This window comes from Oryctolagus cuniculus, chromosome 7 (genome assembly GCF_051225735.1).
Source record: "Oryctolagus cuniculus isolate XC-2025 breed Fujian yellow rabbit chromosome 7, ASM5122573v1, whole genome shotgun sequence".
Taxonomy (NCBI): Eukaryota; Metazoa; Chordata; class Mammalia; order Lagomorpha; family Leporidae; genus Oryctolagus; species Oryctolagus cuniculus.
This window is the reverse complement of record NC_142873.1, coordinates 131,497,513-131,516,880: the sequence shown is the minus strand read 5'-3', so window position 1 is coordinate 131,516,880 and position 19,368 is coordinate 131,497,513. Positions and strand designations below refer to the sequence as shown.

The following is a 19,368-nucleotide window of genomic DNA, read 5'->3' as shown; positions in this document are numbered from 1 at the left end:
CAGGTAATCATTAAAGCAGCTGTAGAAATAACCTGTGTCTTATTTAATCAACCAGAATAGGGGAAATCTGCCAGACTAAAGTGTAAAGGGAAAAGATTCTTGCAGAGTGAACAGTAATCAGCTGTTCATCACAGCCCACTAGGTAAACCTGAAGGCAGTGGTGCAGCTTGAGCTAAGAAGTCATCTGCTTGAGATCTCAAGACTCATCCGCTTTCAGAGAGACTGAAACCATGATCCTGAATTTACCATAGGAATATCAGTAGAGGCCAAACAAGTAATTAAGAAATGAGGAACTGTTTTGTTTTGTTTTGTTTTTTAAGAACCTCGATAAAACTGTACTATAGATAGCAGCAAGTGATTTAAGGGCAAGAAAGGCAACAGTGTTAAATGTACACCAAAACAGACATAAACTGAAGAGAAAATATTGGCTTTTAATAAAAGATAACACTAGCAGAATGGCTGCATCCCTGCCATTCATGTGAGAGGTCTGGACTGAGTTCCTAGCTCCCAGTTTTGGCCCCAGCCTCAGTCCCAGTCCTTGCAGGCATCTGGGGAGTGGACCAGCAAATGGGAGCCCCTCCTCTCTCCTCTCAAAATTTTTTAATGAAAAAGATTTGAATACACAGTTCTACAAAGAAGATATGTGACTGTTCAATGAACATAGGAAAACATTCAACATCATTAGTCACTAGGAAAATGCAAATCAAAACCACAGTGATACCACTTCACAGTGTTACCACTAAGATGGCTAAAATCAAAGACACGTGGTGGGGGCAGCTTTATCGAGCAACAGGTTAAACTGCCACTTGTGATGCCAATATCCCATATCAGAGTGCCAGTTCAAATTCTATCTACTCCTCTTCTGATCTGGCTTCCTGATAATATGTCTGGAAAGGCAGCAAAAGATTGGCCCTGCCACCCATGTGGCAGACCAGGATGGAGTTCCTAGGTCCTGGCTTCTGCCTGACCCAGCCTTGGCTACTGCAGCCATTTGGGAACCAGTGGATGGAAAAAATCCACCTCCCCTGCCCCCTACCCTACCCTACTGTCTTCAAATAATAATCTTTTAAAAATACATTAAAATTGTAGGGGCCAGCACTGTGGCATAACAGGTAAAACCACAGCCTGCAGTGCCAGTATCCCGTATAGCCGCCAGTTCCGAGTCCCAGCTGCTCCACTTCTAATCCAGCTCTCTATGGCCTGAGAAAGCAGTGAAGGATGGCCCAAGTCCTTGGGCCTCTGCACCCGCGTGGGAGACCAGGAGGAGGCTCCTGGCTTGGGATCGGCGTAGTTCCGGCCAATGTGGCCATCTTAGGAATGAACCAGCAGATAGAAGACCTCTCCCTCTCTGTCTCTCTTCCTCTCCCTCTCCTTCTCTGTTTTATTTGAAGTCTGATGTTCAAATAAATAAAATAAATCTCTCTAAAAAAAAAAAAAAAAAGAAGAACGTTTGTATATTTTTACAAAGGTGTAGAGAAACCAAAACTCTTATACATTGCTAGTGGAAATATAACAGAAAATAATGCAGCCACTCTGGAAAACAGTTTGACAGTTCATCAAAAAGTTAAAAAGAGCCACCATACAAACCAGCAATTCCATTCCTAGAGTATATGAAATGAAAACATGATTCCACAGCAAACCCTATGCAGGAATGTTCATAGCAGCATTAAATCACGATAGCAAAAAAGTGGAAACAATCCAAATGCCTGTCAACTGACGGAGAGATAAAATGTGCTATATTCATGCAATGGAATACTGTTTGCCAATAAAAAAGAATGATACATACTACAACACCATACCATTCTTCAAAACATATTGGATAAGTCCATGGATATCAAATGTCCACACAAATTTACCCTAGTAATTAGATTTTAGATGAATGATTAGTCGTTTTTTAGGGCCACCAGGGGGCAAAGAATAAAGAGGTAAAAGGAGAATAAAGATTAACTGCTAGTGGGTATGGGATTTCTTTTAGAGGGGGGAGGGAAATGTTCTAAAATTAAATTGTCATGATGGTTGCATAATCCTGTGAACACACTGAAAAGCACTGAATTTTACACTTTAAATAGGTGAATTCAACATTAGTGAACTATATCTGAACAAAGCTGCTGGGGGTGGGGGAATCTTTTTCTGGCATGTTTTTGTATCTTCCCTCACTAGTGCCACAGGAACCATTCCCAACCCCCAAAGCTGGAACAGGAAAGGGAGAGCAAAATTAATGACTTCACCAGAAAGCAACATTACTGAAATAAATGATTTTCAAATCTATAATCCCTGGAAACACTAAGGTGTTTCTTTCCTAGTGGCTTCCACTGTTTCCAAACCATACCATTTATTCATTAAACATATTTAACAAAGATACACATATTATCCATTTAAAATGTTTTATATACCAAAAAAAAAAAAATTCTAAAATTCTACCACTTTCAACAAACCAAGTTCTTAGCTATACCCCACTCCTACTAAAATAAGGCCACGGCCAAGAAAAGAGTAACAGAAAAACAGGGAAAAAAGCAAACCAACAATCAGCCTGTTACTTTTAAGAGTGGTTAAATACTGAACCAACTGCCTCTTTTTCCTCCATGGTTTAGGACTATGGTCAATAAAACAGGTGGTAATGTGGGGGAAGGGAGCGTCCTGGCCAGACATCACAGAACTATAACTTCTTCCAAACCCAAAACCTTACTTCCTGCAATATATGTAAACAGATCACAGGCTACACTCTTCAAAACAAATCATAACCCAAGCAAGTAACACAGGATTCTATTTCTGGGCCTGTCATTAACTCACTGGATGATAATCTTGAAGCTTCAGTTTGTCTACTTGGTTCAATAAGTTAATCACAATACCCAGACCCAAAATCAGACTGGGGTCTAACAAAAAATGTTTTTCCAATATAAAAATTTATTTTTATGGAAAAATCTGGGAGAAACACATGAAATTAAGTCCCCTTTAAATCCTCCCTTATTGAATATACATGAAGTATGAAAAGTCCAAAAGATTGTCCACTCCAAAAATGCTGAACTCTTCCATTTTAGACAACTTTTAAAGGTACTCTCTAAACAAAGATAGAATGAGTGTTCAGAGGGCTGAATGATTTGGAGGCTTTAAATCTGAGCTCTGTTATATTTAGAAAACCAAGATGCCACCTCTGTATCTTTATCCAGGGCATTTGATTAATGTGCTTTGCCTGGTGTAATTCAAAGCAAGAGATTCTACCATACCTCTAAAAACTAAATTGAACCTATCAAAACTTTACTGGTTGTCAGAAGAATGAAATGCTGTACTGCAAATCAAGAGACAGAAAGTGATAAAGTTTCCACTGCTACAGGTATTTAACAAGATAAAAATTATCTTCCTGCTCCCCACAATCAGTTAAAAAAAAAAAAAAAAAAAAAAACCATTGCTGACTTTCTAAGTTCTTAGCCATTCCTGGAAATTCTGATTTAGGAGTCTAGAAAGAAACCCAGAAATCTACTAATTAAAAGCATCTCAGAGCCGGCGCCGTGGCTCAATAGGCTAATCCTCCACCTTGCGGCGCCGGCACACCGGGTTCTAGTCCCGGTTGGGGCGCCGGATTCTGTCCCGGTTGCCCCTCTTCCAGGCCAGCTCTCTGCTATGGCCAGGGAGTGCAGTGGAGGATGGCCCAGGTGCTTGGGCCCTGCACCCCATGGGAGACCAGGAAAAGCACCTGGATCCTGGCTCCTGCCATCGGATCAGCGCGGTGCGCCGGCTGCAGCGGCGGCCATTGGAGGGTGAACCAACGGCAAAGGAAGACCTTTCTCTCTCTGTCTCTCTCTCTCACTGTCCACTCTGCCTGTCAAAAAAAAAAAAAAAAAAAAAAGGCATCTCAGCTGATTCTGAAGCACAGTTTAATTCAGGAAATACTAGTTTAAGACAAAGACAGCAGAAAGATTTCGTATCATTTGTTAATCATGCTCAATAAGTTATGGCTGCCTGAGTACAACATCACAACCATCATTTAGTAGTCTGCCACTGACAAGGTGTTGGGAAACTGGTAATAGGCAAACCATGTGTCTGTCATCCTTGACTTTGACCACTAACAGGACTATTTTAGGGTGACTTTGGGAATAAAAAGAACCAGATCTGGATTATCTGCTTTTATCTGGCAGAAGCTCCAGCTAACTCTGGAAATTAAGCAGATAGGAAGAACATGCCTGGTGTATGCACCAAGACTCTCCAAAAATACTAAGTGTCTAGCATTGTACAGAAAAAGAAAACAACATGATTTCCACTCAAGATGTTTATAATCTTGCTGGAAAAAAATGAAAATTCTACTTGATAATATGAGCCTGGTTTTAGTTCGACTTGAGAATAATGGTGGGCCACTGGAAACAATGAGTGACAAGCCAAAAACAGTATATTTTGGACTGACTGAAGAAAGAATCAATCATAGGTTCTTTATCACTACAAGATTAAATGAGGTATTAAGAAGATTTTATTGGCAGCATTTTCCAAGGGGAAAAAAATGGGAGGGTCTTATAATCAGAGCACGGCCCACTGGAAGGAAAATAACCCACTTTGTACTATTTTCTATATGCATTCTGTGTCTTCCACTGGAATGCTGGTTCCTAGTGATCCAGATACATATATTTAAACTTTATATTACCCATGATGCCTAACACATTTTGCACAAAAATGCTTACTGATTCAAAGGAAAAATCTGATAGACATTTCAAAAGGAATAGCAACAGAATTTGGTACAGTAAGCAACAAGAAGGGCCAAAGGAGCAGAAAAGCCAAATTACACTAGAAGGGGAGTTGGGAGATAACCCATTGATGGTTAGAAATAAAGAAGTTTTAGGCCGGCGCCGCGGCTCAATAGGCTAATTCTCCACCTTCGGCGACGGCACCCCGGGTTCTAGTCCCGGTCGGGGTGCCGGATTCTGTCCCAGCTGCCCCTCTTCCTGTCCAGCTCTCTGCTGTGGCCTGGGAGTGCAGTGGAGGATGGCCCAAGTCCTTGGGCTCTTCACCCGCATGGAAGACCAGAAGCACCTGGCTCCTGCCTTCAGATCAGCATAGTGCGCCGGCCGTAGCGGCCATTTGAGGGGTGAACCAATGGAAAAGGAAGACCTTTCTCTCTCTCTCACTGTCCACTCTGTCAAAAAAATAAATAAATAAATTTTAGAAAAAAATAAAATAGGGGCCAGCGCTGTGGCATAGCAGGTAGAGCCGCCACCTGCAGCGCCAGCATCCCATATGGGCGCCAGTTCAGGTCCTGGCTGCTCCACTTCTGAAAATCCAGCTCTCTGCTATGGCCTGGGAAAGCAGTAGAAGATGGCCCAAGTCCTTGTGCCCCTGCACCCATGTGGGAGACCTGGAGGAAGCTCCTGGCTTCAGATAGGCACAGCTCCAGCCATTGCAGCCAAGTGGGGAGTGAACCAGCAGATGGAAGTCTTTCTCTGCCTCTCCTCCTCTCTCTATGAAACTGACTTTCAAATAAAATAAATAATTAAAAAAAAAAAAGAAAAAGAAAATGTAGCAGTGTATGGACTTTGGATCTTGACTCAATTAATAAACAACTGTACAAAGACATCATCAAATAACCAGGACCTTTGAACTGGGTATTAGATGACATCTAAACATACTGTCCATTTTGTTAGATACAATAATGGCATGTGGTTATACAAGAAAATATCTGTGGGACCTAGTGTTGTGGCGTAGCAGGTAGAACCCTTTCCTGCAATACCAGGAATCCCATATAGGCACCGGTTTGTATACAGATGCTCCACTTCCAATCCAGCTCCCTGCTAATGGCCTGGGTAAAGCAGCTCAAGATGGCCAAGTGCTTGGGCCCCTGCCACCCACATGAAAGACCCAGATGAAGCTCCTGGCTTCAGCTTGGCCCAGTCCCAGACATTGTGGCCATCTGGGGAGTAAATCAGTGATGGAAGACACCTTTCTTTCTCTCTTTCTCTCTCTCTTTCTCTCTCTCTCTCCCACACCCTCTCCTTCTCCCTGACCCTCCCCACCTACCCCCGTAGCTCTCACTTTCAAATGAAGAAATAAATCTTAAAAAAAAAAAAAAAAAGGCTGGGCCGGCGCCACAGCTCACTAGGCTAATACTCCACCTGCAGCGCCAGCACACCGGGTTCTAGTCCCGGCTGGGGCGCCGGATTCTAACCTGGTTGCTTCTCTTCCAGTACCAGCTCTCTGCTGTGCCCAGGAAGGCAGTGGAGGATGGCCCAAGTGCTTGAGCCCTGCACCCGCATGGGAGACCAGGAGAAGCACCTTGCTCCTGGTTTCGGATCAGCGCAGTGCCGGCTGCAGTGCGCTGGCTGTAGCGGCCATTTGAGGGGTGAACCAACGAAAAAGGAAGACCTTTCTCTCTCTCACTGTCCACTCTGCCTGTAAAAAAAAAAAAAAAAAAAAAAAAAAAGTCTGTTCTTTAGAAATGCACACTGGGCCGGCGCCGTGGCTCACTAGGCTAATCCTCCGCCTTGCGGCGCCAGCACACAGGGTTCTAGTCCCTGTCGGGGCGCTGGAGTCTGTCCGGTTGCCCCTCTTCCAGGCCAGCTCTCTGCTGTGGCCAGGGAGTGCAGTGGAGGATGGCCCAAGTGCTTGGGCCCTGCACCCCATGGGAGACCAGGAGAAGCACCTGGCTCCTGCCATCGGATCAGCGCGGTGCGCCAGCTGCAGCGCGCCGGCCGCGGCGGCCATTGGAGGGTGAACCAACGGCAAAGGAAGACCTTTCTCTCTGTCTCTCTCTCTCACTGTCCACTCTGCCTGTCAAAAAAAAAAAAAAAAAAGAAATGCACACTGATGCTTGGCTATAATTTTCTTTAAAATACTTCAGCAAATGAGGTATCACATCACTCCATCAAGATTGACCTACCAAAAAGACAAATGACAACAAGGGTTGGCAAAGATGTAGAGAAAAGTGAACCCTTGCACAACACTGGTGGGAATATAAATTAGTACAGCCATTTTGGAAAAAAGTATGGAAGTCCCTCAAAAAATTAAAGATAGAACTATCATGTGATCCAAAAATCCCACTCACAGGTACATATCCAAAGGAAATGAGGCCGGCGCCACGGCTCAATAGGCTAATCCTCTACCTTGCAGCGCCAGCACACCGGGTTCTAGTCCCGGTCGGGGCACCGGATTCTGTCCCGGTTGCCCCTCTTCCAGGCCAGCTCTCTGCTATGGTCCGGGAGTGCAGTGGAGGATGGCCCAAGTGCTTGGGCCCTGCACCCCATGGGAGACCAGGAGAAGCACCTGGCTCCTGCCATCAGATTAGTGCGGTGTGCCGGCCACAGCGTGCTGGCTGCGGCGGCCATTGGAAGATGAACCAACAGCAAAGAGAGACCTTTCTCTCTCTGTCTCTCTTTCTCACTGTCCACTCTGCCTGTCAAAAAAAAAAAAAAAAAAAAAACCCACAAGGAAATGAAATCCACCTATCAAGGAGATGTCAAAATCCTTCATGTCAGAGGTATCTCCATTCCCATACTCATTCTGCACCAATCCCAACAGCCCAGAAATGGAAACCACCCAAGAGTCCACCTATTAATGAATGGATAAAGAAAACATGGTACATATATACAACAGTGTATAAGTCATAAAAAAAGATGAAATCTTGTCATTTGCAACAACATGAATGGAACTGCAGATTACGTTAAATGAAGTTGGTCTAATAAAGAAAGACAAATATCACATGATCTCACTCTTACGTGGGGCATCTAAAGAATAGATGATATCGGCCGGCGCCGCGGCTCACTAGGCTAATCCTCCGCCTAGCGGCGCCGGCACACCGGGTTCTAGTCCCGGTCGGGGCGCCGGATTCTGTCCCGGTTGCCCTTCTTCCAGGCCAGCCCTCTGCTGTGGCCAGGGAGTGCAGTGGAGGATGGCCCAGGTGCTTGGGCCCTGCACCCCATGGGAGACCAGGAAAAAGCACCTGGCTCCTGGCTCCTGCCATCAGATCAGCGCGGTGCGCCGGCCGCAGCGCACCGGCCGCGGCGGCCATTGGAGGGTGAACCAACGGCAAAAAAAGGAAGACCTTTCTCTCTGTCTCTCTCTCTCACTGTCCACTCTGCCTGTAAAAAAAAAAAAAAAAAAAAAAAAAAAAAAAAAAGAATAGATGATATCACTGAAGTTAAAATTTCAACAGAAGGAGCTGGCACTGTGGTGCAGCACTTTAAAGCCTGGCCTGCAGTGCCAGCATCCCATATGGGCACCAGTTTGTGTCCTAGCTGCTCCACTTCCCACCCAGCTCCCTGCTAATGCACCTGGGAAAGCAGCAGAAGTTGGCTCAAGTGCTTGGGCCCCTGCACCCACAGGGGAGACCCAGAAGAAGCTCCCGGCTTTGGATCTGCTCAGCTACAGCCATTGTAGCCATCTGAGGAGTGAATCAGAGGACAGAAGACCTCTCTCTCTGTAACTGTCTTTCAAATAAAAATAAATCTTAAAAAAAAAAAAAAAAAAAAAGAGCAGGGGACTGGCATTGTAGCACAGTGAGTTAAACCACCACTTGTGACACCTGCATCCCATATGGGAATATCAGTTTGGGTTTGAGTACAGGCTTTGCCACTTCAGATCCAGCTTCCTGCTAATGTGCCTGGGAAGGCAGGGGAAGAAGGCCTAAGTATTTGAGTCCCTATCATGTACATGGATGGAGTTGCTGACTCCTGGCTTCAGCCTGGCCCAGCCCTGGCTGTTGCAGTGGTAAACTAGCATACAGAAGATCTTTCTGTCTCTCCCTTTCTCTCTGACACTCTGCCTTTCAACATTTTAAAAAGAAAGAGGGGCTAGTGCTGTGGTGTAGCAGGTAAAGTCGCCATCTGCAGTGCCAGCATCCCGTATGGGTGCCAGTTAAATCCCAGCTGCTCCACATCAGATCCACATCTGCTATGACCTGGGAAAGCAGTATAAGATGGCCCAAGTCCTCAGATCCCTGCACCCACATGGAGGACCAGGAAGAAGCTCCTGGCTTTGGATCAGCCCAGCTCCAGCTATTACAGCCATTTGGGGAGTGAATCAGCAGATGGAAGATCTCTCTCTCTTTCTCTCTGCCTCCGCCTTTCTGTAATTCTGCCTGCCAAATAAATAAATAAATCTTTAATTAAAAAAAAATAAAGAAAAATATATACAGAAAATGGTTACCAGAGGCTGGGGAGGGAAGTGGGGCAGGTAGATAGAGAAAGGTTGGTGGACAGGTCCTAAGTTACAGATAGATGAGAGTAAGAAGGCTGGGTTTTTTGCACTGTATGTGACTACAGCTAATATTAATGTACCATATATTTCTCTAGTTTAAAAAACCTGGAAAATAGGATTTTAGATGCTTTTACTATAAATCAACATGCAATGCTTGAAAAAATAAAACATACTTACTCTGAATGGATATTATGCAATGTATACAAGTAACAAAGCATCACATTTACCCCATAAATATTACAATTTTATGTCAGTTAAACTTTCTAAAAATGAAAAACAATTGAAAATTAACTACTTCAGCAATAAAAGAAAAAGGAAAATTATTTGAGGCATATTTGGCAAAGAATGGTTGAATGTCACTAATGATAAACAGGCATTCATTCTATTTTATATACTTTTGAGTACAATCAGCAAGGCAACTGACGAAAGTCTTCAGATGTTACTTGCTCAACTCCAACACTGTACAATTCTTTTCTTTCTCAGATTTCAAGAAGCTAAGAATGATTAGTACTTCTGAGAAAACAACCTAGACTCAATCAGAAGAAAATGAGCATTCATTTGTTAGCTCTACTAATAGGAAATCTCTGAATCTGCTCAAAGAACTTCTTGTAAATTACTATGAGAACTGAATATGCGCCAAGAGAGTGACTCAGCTGCTAAAAAGAAATAAAATACAATCTTATGCTTCATTATTAGAACACTATCCAGATCAAGGAGGGTAAGGGTCCCAGGCACTCTACACTGGTCAGTTCACAAGTACAGTATTGTGTTCTGTTTGGAGTACCACATTTTAAGCACATTTACAAGCTAGAAGGCTTGCTGGGGGTGATACAGACTAGTAAGGAGTTTAGAAACCAAATGTCAAGTGTAGAGTGACTGAAGAAACTGGGTATATTTAGCTTGGAGAAGAAAACATTTCCCAGCCTTCCATCTCAACTCTTCCATATAGACCCAGCATAATGTTCTCCAAAGGATTTTAAGAGTTGTTCATGGGAATTACATAATCAGTATCATTTGAGATAAACACTTTTTCCCCCCTCTAAAAGAGTTATCAAACTGTTTAATATCCTAAACTGCTTTGTGGATGTCCAAGTAAAGGATATTTTCCATTTACCAAACGTGACAATTTACTCATTCATTCAACAAATATTTACTGAGACCCAAATATTTGTCAAACCCTCCTCCAAGTACTGAGGATACAATGAACACTTTGAACATCTTGGAGGGAAGTTTGATAAACAACCAACCTAGGTCTCTCTCTACCCCTCTAACTTGCACTGTGCTTCTGAATCTCTAAATCTCTGGTTATGCTGTCAGTCCAAAATATCCTATCCCATCTCTAATCTCAACTCAAACACTACCCCTCCCCATGAACCTTTCTTGATACCACAAGCAAAAACACTCTTCTCAACAAACCCTTGGGTCTTTAACTGTATTCATTTTTTGTAAACAGACCATGCCTCCTAATTACTTTTGGATGCCTCACAATGCCCGGGACAGATTCGTGAATGCATAGGTACTCAAGAAATATCTGCTGAAAGAATAACCACCTGTAAATATTTAAAGAGTCATACTGTGAAAGAAGACAGGGTAGGTTTTCCAATTCATGGGGGGAGGAGGGCTAGAAAAAAGAAATGAAGTTAGAAGCAAATTTTCTCTCATTTAGAATGACAGACAGACTACTTTAACATCTATTGGTGTTCTCAGGATAGTCAAAGGACTACACAAGGATACTCAGGAAAAGTTCATGAAAAACCAGAATTAAAAGTTTATTTTGATGCAAAAAATTTTTCTTCAAATTGAGGTGGACCCCAATTAAGATGCCTGTGTCCCCTATGAGAAACAATGACTTGATCAGCCCTTGTCCTGACTGTCAAGGAACAGCTTACTATTTTATTCTTTTTAGTATTTTCTTTTTCTACGTAATACCACTGGTTGAACTCTTTAATTAACACACAATTATTCTTAGGTGTTTAATTCAACTGAAAATTATCCCTGTTAAATAGAAGAGTGGGAATAGGGAGGGGGGAGATGTACAGTTCAGCACATGCTCACTCGGACCTACCCCTAATGGTAAAGCTAGAAACGTGCCATGGAATTCCAAATCCCATTAAGTTGGCAGGTACCAAGGCCATCTTACTAGTAAAGTGATCAGTTTAAGTTCCTAACTGATCATAAAGATAGGATTAAATGTCAAAGGGATCACATAAATAAGACCAGTGTCTGCTAATAATAATTGATAGAATTAAAAAGGAGAAAATGATCCAACATGGGAAGTGGGACACACAGCAGACTCACAGAATGGCAAATGCCCTAAACAGCACTCTGGCCTCAGATTCAGCCCTTAAGGCATTTGGATCTGGCTAAAAAGCCCATGAGTTTCTCTGGCATGGTAAGCCAAAATACTTTGGCAAAAAAATTACCTAAATGAGAAAGAATGGGCCATCAAAGAAAGAGGTACCTTTCTCTGAAGGGAGGAGAGAACTTCCACTTTGATTATGGCCTTGTCTAAATAAGGCCAGAATTTATGAACTCAAGAGGCTTCCACAGCCTTGGCAGCTCATGACAAGAGCCTCAGGTGATTACTAACGTCATAAATAAGAGTGTCAACTGTTAAATCAACAGGAGTCACTGTGCACTTACTCCCCATGTACGATCTCTGTCCTTAATGTGTTGTACTATGAGAATTAACGGTAAAACTAGTCTTCAAACAGTACTTTATACTTTGTCTGTGTGGGTGCAAACTGTTGAAATCTTTGCTTAGTATATACTAGGTTGATCTTCTGTATATAAAGATAATTAAAAATGAATCTTAATGAAGAATGGGATGGGAGAGGGAGAAGGAAAGGGAGATGGAATGATTTGAGGGTGGGAGGGTGGTCATAGAGGGAAAAACTGCTGTAATCCAAAAGTTGTACTTTCGAAATTTATATTAAATGTTTTCTAAAAAAAAGGATGAAAAATAATTTCTCATTGACATTTTCCCATTATGTATAAATATAAGCATTTTATTGAGTTAATTAACTTCAGGAAAGATTTTTTTTCCTTACTTTCTTCCACGTATATTCATAGGATGCTGATTTAATAGTGTTTATGCTCAGTAACCTACTGCCTAAATTGTTATAAATTATCATATTGTTTTTAACTCCTATTTGCTCCTTCTGAGCAAACCAGCCTGTTATTTGACTTAATTTGCATAAAGTAGTTTGTTTATTGTGTAGTGGGATATTTAAAGATAATACTTTTAAGGATTCTGCATAATTTTCATATTCATTATAACAAATAAAAAGATGAATAAACGCTTAAAAAAAAAGATGCCTGTGTCCCATATCATAGTGCCTGGGTTTGATACCTGAATACACTCCTAACTCCAGCTTCCTGCTACTGTAGACTCCAAGACAGAGGTAATGGCTAAAGTAATCGGGTTCCTGCCACCCATGTGAGATACCTAGACTAAGTTCTCAGTTCCCATCTTTAACCTGGTCCAGGTCCAGCTATTGCGGACATACAGGGGAGTAACAGAGGATGACAGCACTCGCATGCTCTCGCTCTCTTGCTCGCTCTCTCTCTATATATATATACACACACACACACTCTCGCGCACTCTCTCTCTCTCTATATATATATACACACACATAAATATTTAAATGAATGCAGCTTTTCACAATTATATTTTTCATGAACTTTTTAAGGACATTTATATTTATATAATCTAATGTGATAGTGATATTAAAATCTGTAAAACGAAGCTTAAACATGAAATGTCCTTTCTTATATTAGCATAAATAGTATAATGCTCTACTATGTGTCACGCACAGTGTAAAGACAGCCACCTGCTATGACGTTTCAGTAAGTAACAGACTGCACATACAAAAATGGTACTATAGAGATTATATTGTCCTGTGACATGGTAGACATCTTAGTTTGCATTAAGTAGACTCTGATGTTTACACAATAACAAAAATCACATAACAGCACATCTCAGGCATCCCTGTTACTAAGTGGCTCACAACTACACAGAAGATAAAAAGCAAAAAAGACACGGCTCCATCCTAGAAGAGTCTATATGAAAGTACTTAATTGTGCTCCCAAAGCAAATCTCGTATAAATCTCAATAGCCAGGTCATCTACCTCAGTAAAAAACACTCATTAGAAAAGAAAATCTCTTAGATCAATGATTTTCAGGATTTCACAGAGAAGTAACTATGACACCATTAGCTCCTCTTAAAGCCATCTATCCTCACCCTGAAATACATCAAGTTCTTCAAATAAGTCATTCTTCCTGTCTAGTTAACAACTAGAAAACAGAAGAAATTGCAGGATTTTCTTCATATGCCAAGAATATTTACAGAATGTCTCTTCCAAACTAAAAATTATGATCTTTGCTGGCAGGAACCTTGCTTTTCACTCATGCTCCCAGTATTTAGTGCAATGCCCAGGACAGAGTAGCTAGTGAATAAAGGAGCACAAGACTGAATGAGAAATGAATGAGACCAGTGTCCCTAGATAACAACAGTATCTTATAAAAGCACAAGCAATTTGGTTTCTTTTGTTAGGAACCCGCCAGGGAATAGAAGTATTTGAGTAGATCCATAAGTACAGTTTTCACCAAACTAGAGTGATATTTTTAGGCCATTTTTTGATAAATACTCTGTCTTGGTTACTTCCAGGGGACTAAAATTAATTTCTAAATCAGTAGAGCTAAACAAAAATTCTAATGCAAAGAAACACCTAAACTACTTAGTAAAAGTTTACTTCAAAAAGTTTGTGGGGGCCAGCGCTCTGTAACGCAGCAGGTAATGCCACCGCCTGCAGCGTCGGCATCCCCTATGTGCGCCAGTTCGAGACATGGCTGCTCCACTTTCAATCCAGTTCTCTGCTATGGCCTGGGAAAGCAGAAGGACTTGGGCCCCTGCACCCATGTGGGAGATCCAGAAGCTCCTAGCTTTGGATCGGCACAGCTCCTGCAGTTGTGGCCAACTGGGGTGTGAACCAGTGGAAGGAAGACCTCTCTCTCTCTCTACCTCTCCTTTTCTCTCTGTGTAACTCTTACAAATAAACAAATAAATCTTAAAAAAAAAAAAAAAAAAAGATTGTGAAGGGGCCGGCGTTGTGGTTCAGCAGGTTAGTTAAGCCTCCACCCATGATACTTGTATTCCATATGGGCACCAGTTCATGTTAAGTTGTTCCACTTCCAATCCAGCTCCTTTCTGATGCACCTAGGAAAGCAGCAGAAGATGGCCCAAGTGCTTGCCCTTACCACACACATCAGAACCCAGATAGATTTCTGGGCTTCTGTCTTCAACTTGGTCCAGCACCAGCCATTGCAGCCACTTGGGGAGTGAGCCAGAGGACAGAAGATCAATCTCTCTCTCTCTCCCTCTCTCTGTAACTCTCAAATAAACTAATAAAAGTTATGGGAAAAAATGGAATAAAAAGATGTTTATTTTGGTGTGAGAAGTTTTGAAATCCATGAAGTGTTCTCATGATATTTTCATGACTTTGTTTTTTAAGATTTTATTAATTTATTTTGAAAATCAAGAGTTACAGAGAGAGAGGGAGATCTTCCACCTACTGATTCACTTGCCAGATGGCCACATGGCCAGTCTGAAGCCAGGAGCTGCATCCTGGTCTCCCACATGGATGGCCACCCTCCATTGCTTTCCCCAGGCCATTAACAGAGAGCTGGGTTGGAAGTGGAGCAGCCAGGACACCAACTAGCACCCATATGGAATGCTAGCATTCCAGGTGGTAGCGTCGCCCACCACACCACAACACAAGCCCTCTGAATTCCAACTTTTTGCACCAAAAGAAATTTGTTTTCACTCATTCCATTTTCCACAAAATTTTTGAAGTGCCTTCTTATACTAATAACCTGACCTATGAAATTATCACCAAATGATATGTCACATTTATTTATTAACGTAACTACTTAGAAAGTAAAACACTCTGAATAGCCATCAAGTGTTTTAACTAAAAGTCTAAAATTTACATTTCTGCCTCCCAAATTCCCATTTGATCCACAAAAATAGTATGTTTTCTTTTTCTACCTATAAAAATGAAATACGCTCACTGTAGAGAACACAGAAAATATGGACAGGTCCAAGGAGAAAATTTAACTTATCCATTGAGAGGCATTCTCTCCCAGTTTTCTTTTCTATGCGGTGGCAACTTCTTTATGTTGTCAGTCTTCCTACTCACCAAGCAAGAAACAAAAAAGATTTCACACTGTAGCAGGAACCCAACTACTCTCAGAATACTCATATTATAAGTCTAATTTCTCGATGTCAACATTTATAGATATATGCTTCCTAAACTAGACCTACAGTAAAGGTTCCATTTTGATTCCCTCCCATCCTCACCTCCAGAATTCTACATAGTCAAAGAATGCAGATTCAAGAAAAAATGTTTCTAGCACCTAGAAATGAGCTTAAATTTAACAAAGGAAACCCCACTAGAATTTTATGTTCCCTGAGTGTAAAACAATCATAAAACATGTTGTACTCAAATTTACCATGTCCTTAGGTCTCCATGATCTTAATCTGTAAAGTCTGAAGTATGTTTCTCATCAAAACTGTCAGTTTTCTACTTAGAAAGAATACAAGATCAGAAGAACGCTGGGTCTGGATTCTAGCATCTGCTCTACTGCTCAATAATCAGATGACATTTAATAAATCTTAGCTTATATCTCCTTTTCCCCATTTGTCAACAGTAATAGTACTTGCCCTACCTGTATCACAGAGGCTCTAAAATACAACAGATCAGAGAAAAGGGCTTTGGAAAATATTATTCAAATATAAGATGGAAATCTTTCAAATACACATGCCCTATAAATATAAAATATAAATCATGGCTTCCTCTCATATGCAAACGTACCACTTCTGAGGGTGATTGTTATCTGTGTATATATGGTAAGACATTACTATCAGTCTATGACACACATTACACAGGGCAAAGTTTGTCAAATATTCACAGATATAACCACTCTAAAAGCCATGTATCATTCATGTCCTGTCATGACAGCCTGTTCCATCTTCACTGAAAAGTACCAACCTTGCTCCTGACCACAGTATATTTGATTGTTAATGCCTGCAGTTAATTTCCCAATGTTCTAAGCCAAGCCACAGAAACTTTAGGTTATTTTTAATTATCTAATAAGCATTCATGTAACCAACAGGAAAAATTCAGGTTCTTAATAACCTACTTCCATCACATTACATCACTACCTAACTCCATCTCTCTGTAGCCAAACAGAAGCTGAAACTTACTAGTTGTGTTCTAGCAGTATTCCCCACCCACCCAGTTCTCTCACAAATTTGTTTCAACACATAGCAATAATTAGAAACTAAGACTATTAATGGTGTCCAAGTCAAGTGAGGTCTCAATCTTAGGAAACAGCTGATTCCAACTTCTGAGGCTTTCAACAAGGCAAAATTAACATCATACTCTACCAATCAATCAAACATCAATCTGCTTTCCTTGACATCACTATACCAGTAAGAACTCTTATATAGGTAGCAGAATTCAGTTACAGCATTTACCTTCATGCTCTAAGTGAAAACTCTGGCTGAAAGTCAGTTTACTGGGTAGTCACCTTCAGACACAAAGTCTTCCTGGAGCTGAGTGAGGCGTACCACGAGCTCAGCCGTGAGCAGAGCCATCGCAGCTATGACCACCAGCTCCACTCAGCTAGCCCCCGCAAAGTGTGCAGGAACCACAGCCCATGCCAACCCTGCTCGCCAAACACATAGCTCCTGGGAACCCCCAATGCGCAGTACTGGGCCCAGTTTCACAGTGTGAGGCCGCAGGGGCCGGGGGCCAGGCAGCAGCAGCACAAGCACAACCAGCGGGTGCTGGGGTACTACCTCCTACTCATGCTGCACTATGCCGCCTTCAGGAAGATGGAGCAAGTGCACCGCGGCTTCGTGGATGAAAAGGACCGGATCATCACAGCCATCTACAACACCACCCGGGCCAGGGCCAGGGCAAACAGGGCCAGGCTCCAGCAGGAGCGACTGCAAAGGCAGCAGCCAACACCTCCCGGATCTCTCCAAGGCTCCAGGATCGTGCCCAGGGCCCCCAGCCCTTGAGGGGCTCACCTGGATGGGGCCTGCTGTGTGCTCGCAGGGCTCCATGCTCCCCACAACGCATGCAATAAAGTGATTCTCAGAGCTTGAAAAAAAAAATTCTTGAAGAGAATCCATGACCCTCTCTATATATGACCTGAAGATAAAAAATAACTAACACGCAGCTTTTGGAGACTCTAAAAATTCCCACCCTAGCCCTCAAATTGTTAGCATTCAACCCAGAAGAGAATCTTTAAGACCATATTCTAACAGCAGTTCCCTTTACTGCACTCCATAAATTTGAGTCCTTTATAGTAGTCTTCACTCAGTGATGATGAGAAATAAATCAGACAATGCAGGGTCAAAGTTAGTCTGATTACATCAAATGAAATCACTTCAGATTTACAATAGAATTCCTGGAGTAATGGAACTGGCTTAGTCATTATTTAAAACTCGATCTGGGGCCAGCATTGTGGTGTAGTGGATAAAGCCACCGCCTGTAGTGCCAGCACCCCATACGGGCACCAGTTCGAGTCCCAGCTGCTCCACTTTCAATACGGCTCTCTGCTGTGGCCTGGGAAAGCAGTAGAGGATGGCTCAAGTACTTCAACCCCTGCATCCACAGGAGACCAGGAAGAATCAGACTGGCACAGCTCCGGCCACTGCGGCCAACTGGGGAGTGAACCAGCAGATGGAAGACCTCTCTCTCTGCCTCTCCTTCTCTCTCTGTTTAATTCTTTCAAATAAATAAATAAATCTTTAAAAAAAAAAAATAGAAACTAGATCTACTGGGGCCAGCATTGTGGCATAGTAGGTAAAGCCAACACCTGTAACACCGGCATGGTTCATGTCCCAGCTGCTCCACTTCTGATCCAGCTCCTTGATAAAGGTCTGGGAAAACAGTGGGAGATGGCCAAGTGCATGGACCCCTGCCACCCACGTGAGAGACCTGGAAGAAGCTCCTGGCTTCGGCCTGACCCAATCCCAGCTGTTGGAGCCACCTGGGAAGTGAACAAGTAGATGGAAGATATCCCTCTCTGTTTCAATCTCTCTTGCTGTAACTCTGACTTTCCAATAAATAAATATATCTTTAAAAATAGAAAAAAAACTAGAACTACTAACGGTATCAAAGTAAGAGTTATTTTATTTAAAAAATTATTTATTTGAAATTAAAGTTATACAGTGAGAGGGAGAGATAGAGACATCTTCCATCCAATGGTTCACTCCTGAGATGGCTGCAACAACCAGGGCTGAACAACACCAAAGCCAGGTCTTCCACATGGTGGCAGGGGCCCAAGTACTTGGGCCATCCTCTGCTGCTTTTCGCAAGCCATTAGCAGGCAGCTGGATCAGAAGTGGAACAGCAAGGATATGAGCCGGCACTCATATGGGATGCTGTCATTACCCACTATACTGCAATGCTGGCCCCAAAATAAGAGTTATTTTCAAATAGGATACTAATTATCCTATACATATATTCATATATATATATATATCCTATATTTTATCTATTATACTACTAAAATTTGACAACATGAGTCTCGCTTGCTTTTTGTTTCATTTGTTTTGTCCTCATCCAAGAGAAGAGTATTAACCACTCTGAAAGAAATCACATTCCCAGATTATCAGCTGGTATATGTCAAACAGAATAGCAGCCAAAGGTACCTAACTACAAAAGGTTACTTAAAGTAAGTAGAATGCCACTGTTATAAATATAACATCTGGTTCCATAAAACAAAGCTATTTCCATATCCCAACAGATGGCCTACAGTAATAATGCTTTGCTGATCTGGTTATAACAAATTCTATTAAATCAAAAATCCTGTACAACAGATGCCTTCTCCAATTTCAGTATAAGTCAATCTCTTTAACCAAAACACTGTGCTTTGGTTCTTATTTGTGCACTAAAATCTAGTTATACCAATTAAGATGGTCAAAATTTTTGACAGTTGTTAAAAATGACACTGTGGTGTTTTCTGAGTTTTGGAGAGGAGGAGGTAGAGTAACTCTCGCTAAAACTGAAAGGCTAACTGTTCAAAATGGAAAACAAAAATTCACAGTTAAAGGAAGGCTGAGGAGAGGTAAAAGTGCACTTTAGTTGGTTGAGTCAAGCCAAAGTTTCTGAATAGTG

The 19,368-nt window shown here is 42.0% G+C and overlaps 1 protein-coding gene and 1 pseudogene across 8 annotated transcripts in view; one reads left to right on the top strand and one right to left on the bottom strand.

Moving 5' to 3' along the window:
• FOXJ3 (forkhead box J3) overlaps positions 1-19,368 on the bottom strand; it is a 157,249-nt gene that overhangs the window by 132,307 nt on the left and 5,574 nt on the right. The gene's annotated exons all lie outside the window — the stretch shown is intronic.
• On the top strand, positions 4,359-18,351 carry LOC100356466 (dnaJ homolog subfamily C member 4 pseudogene; annotated as a pseudogene).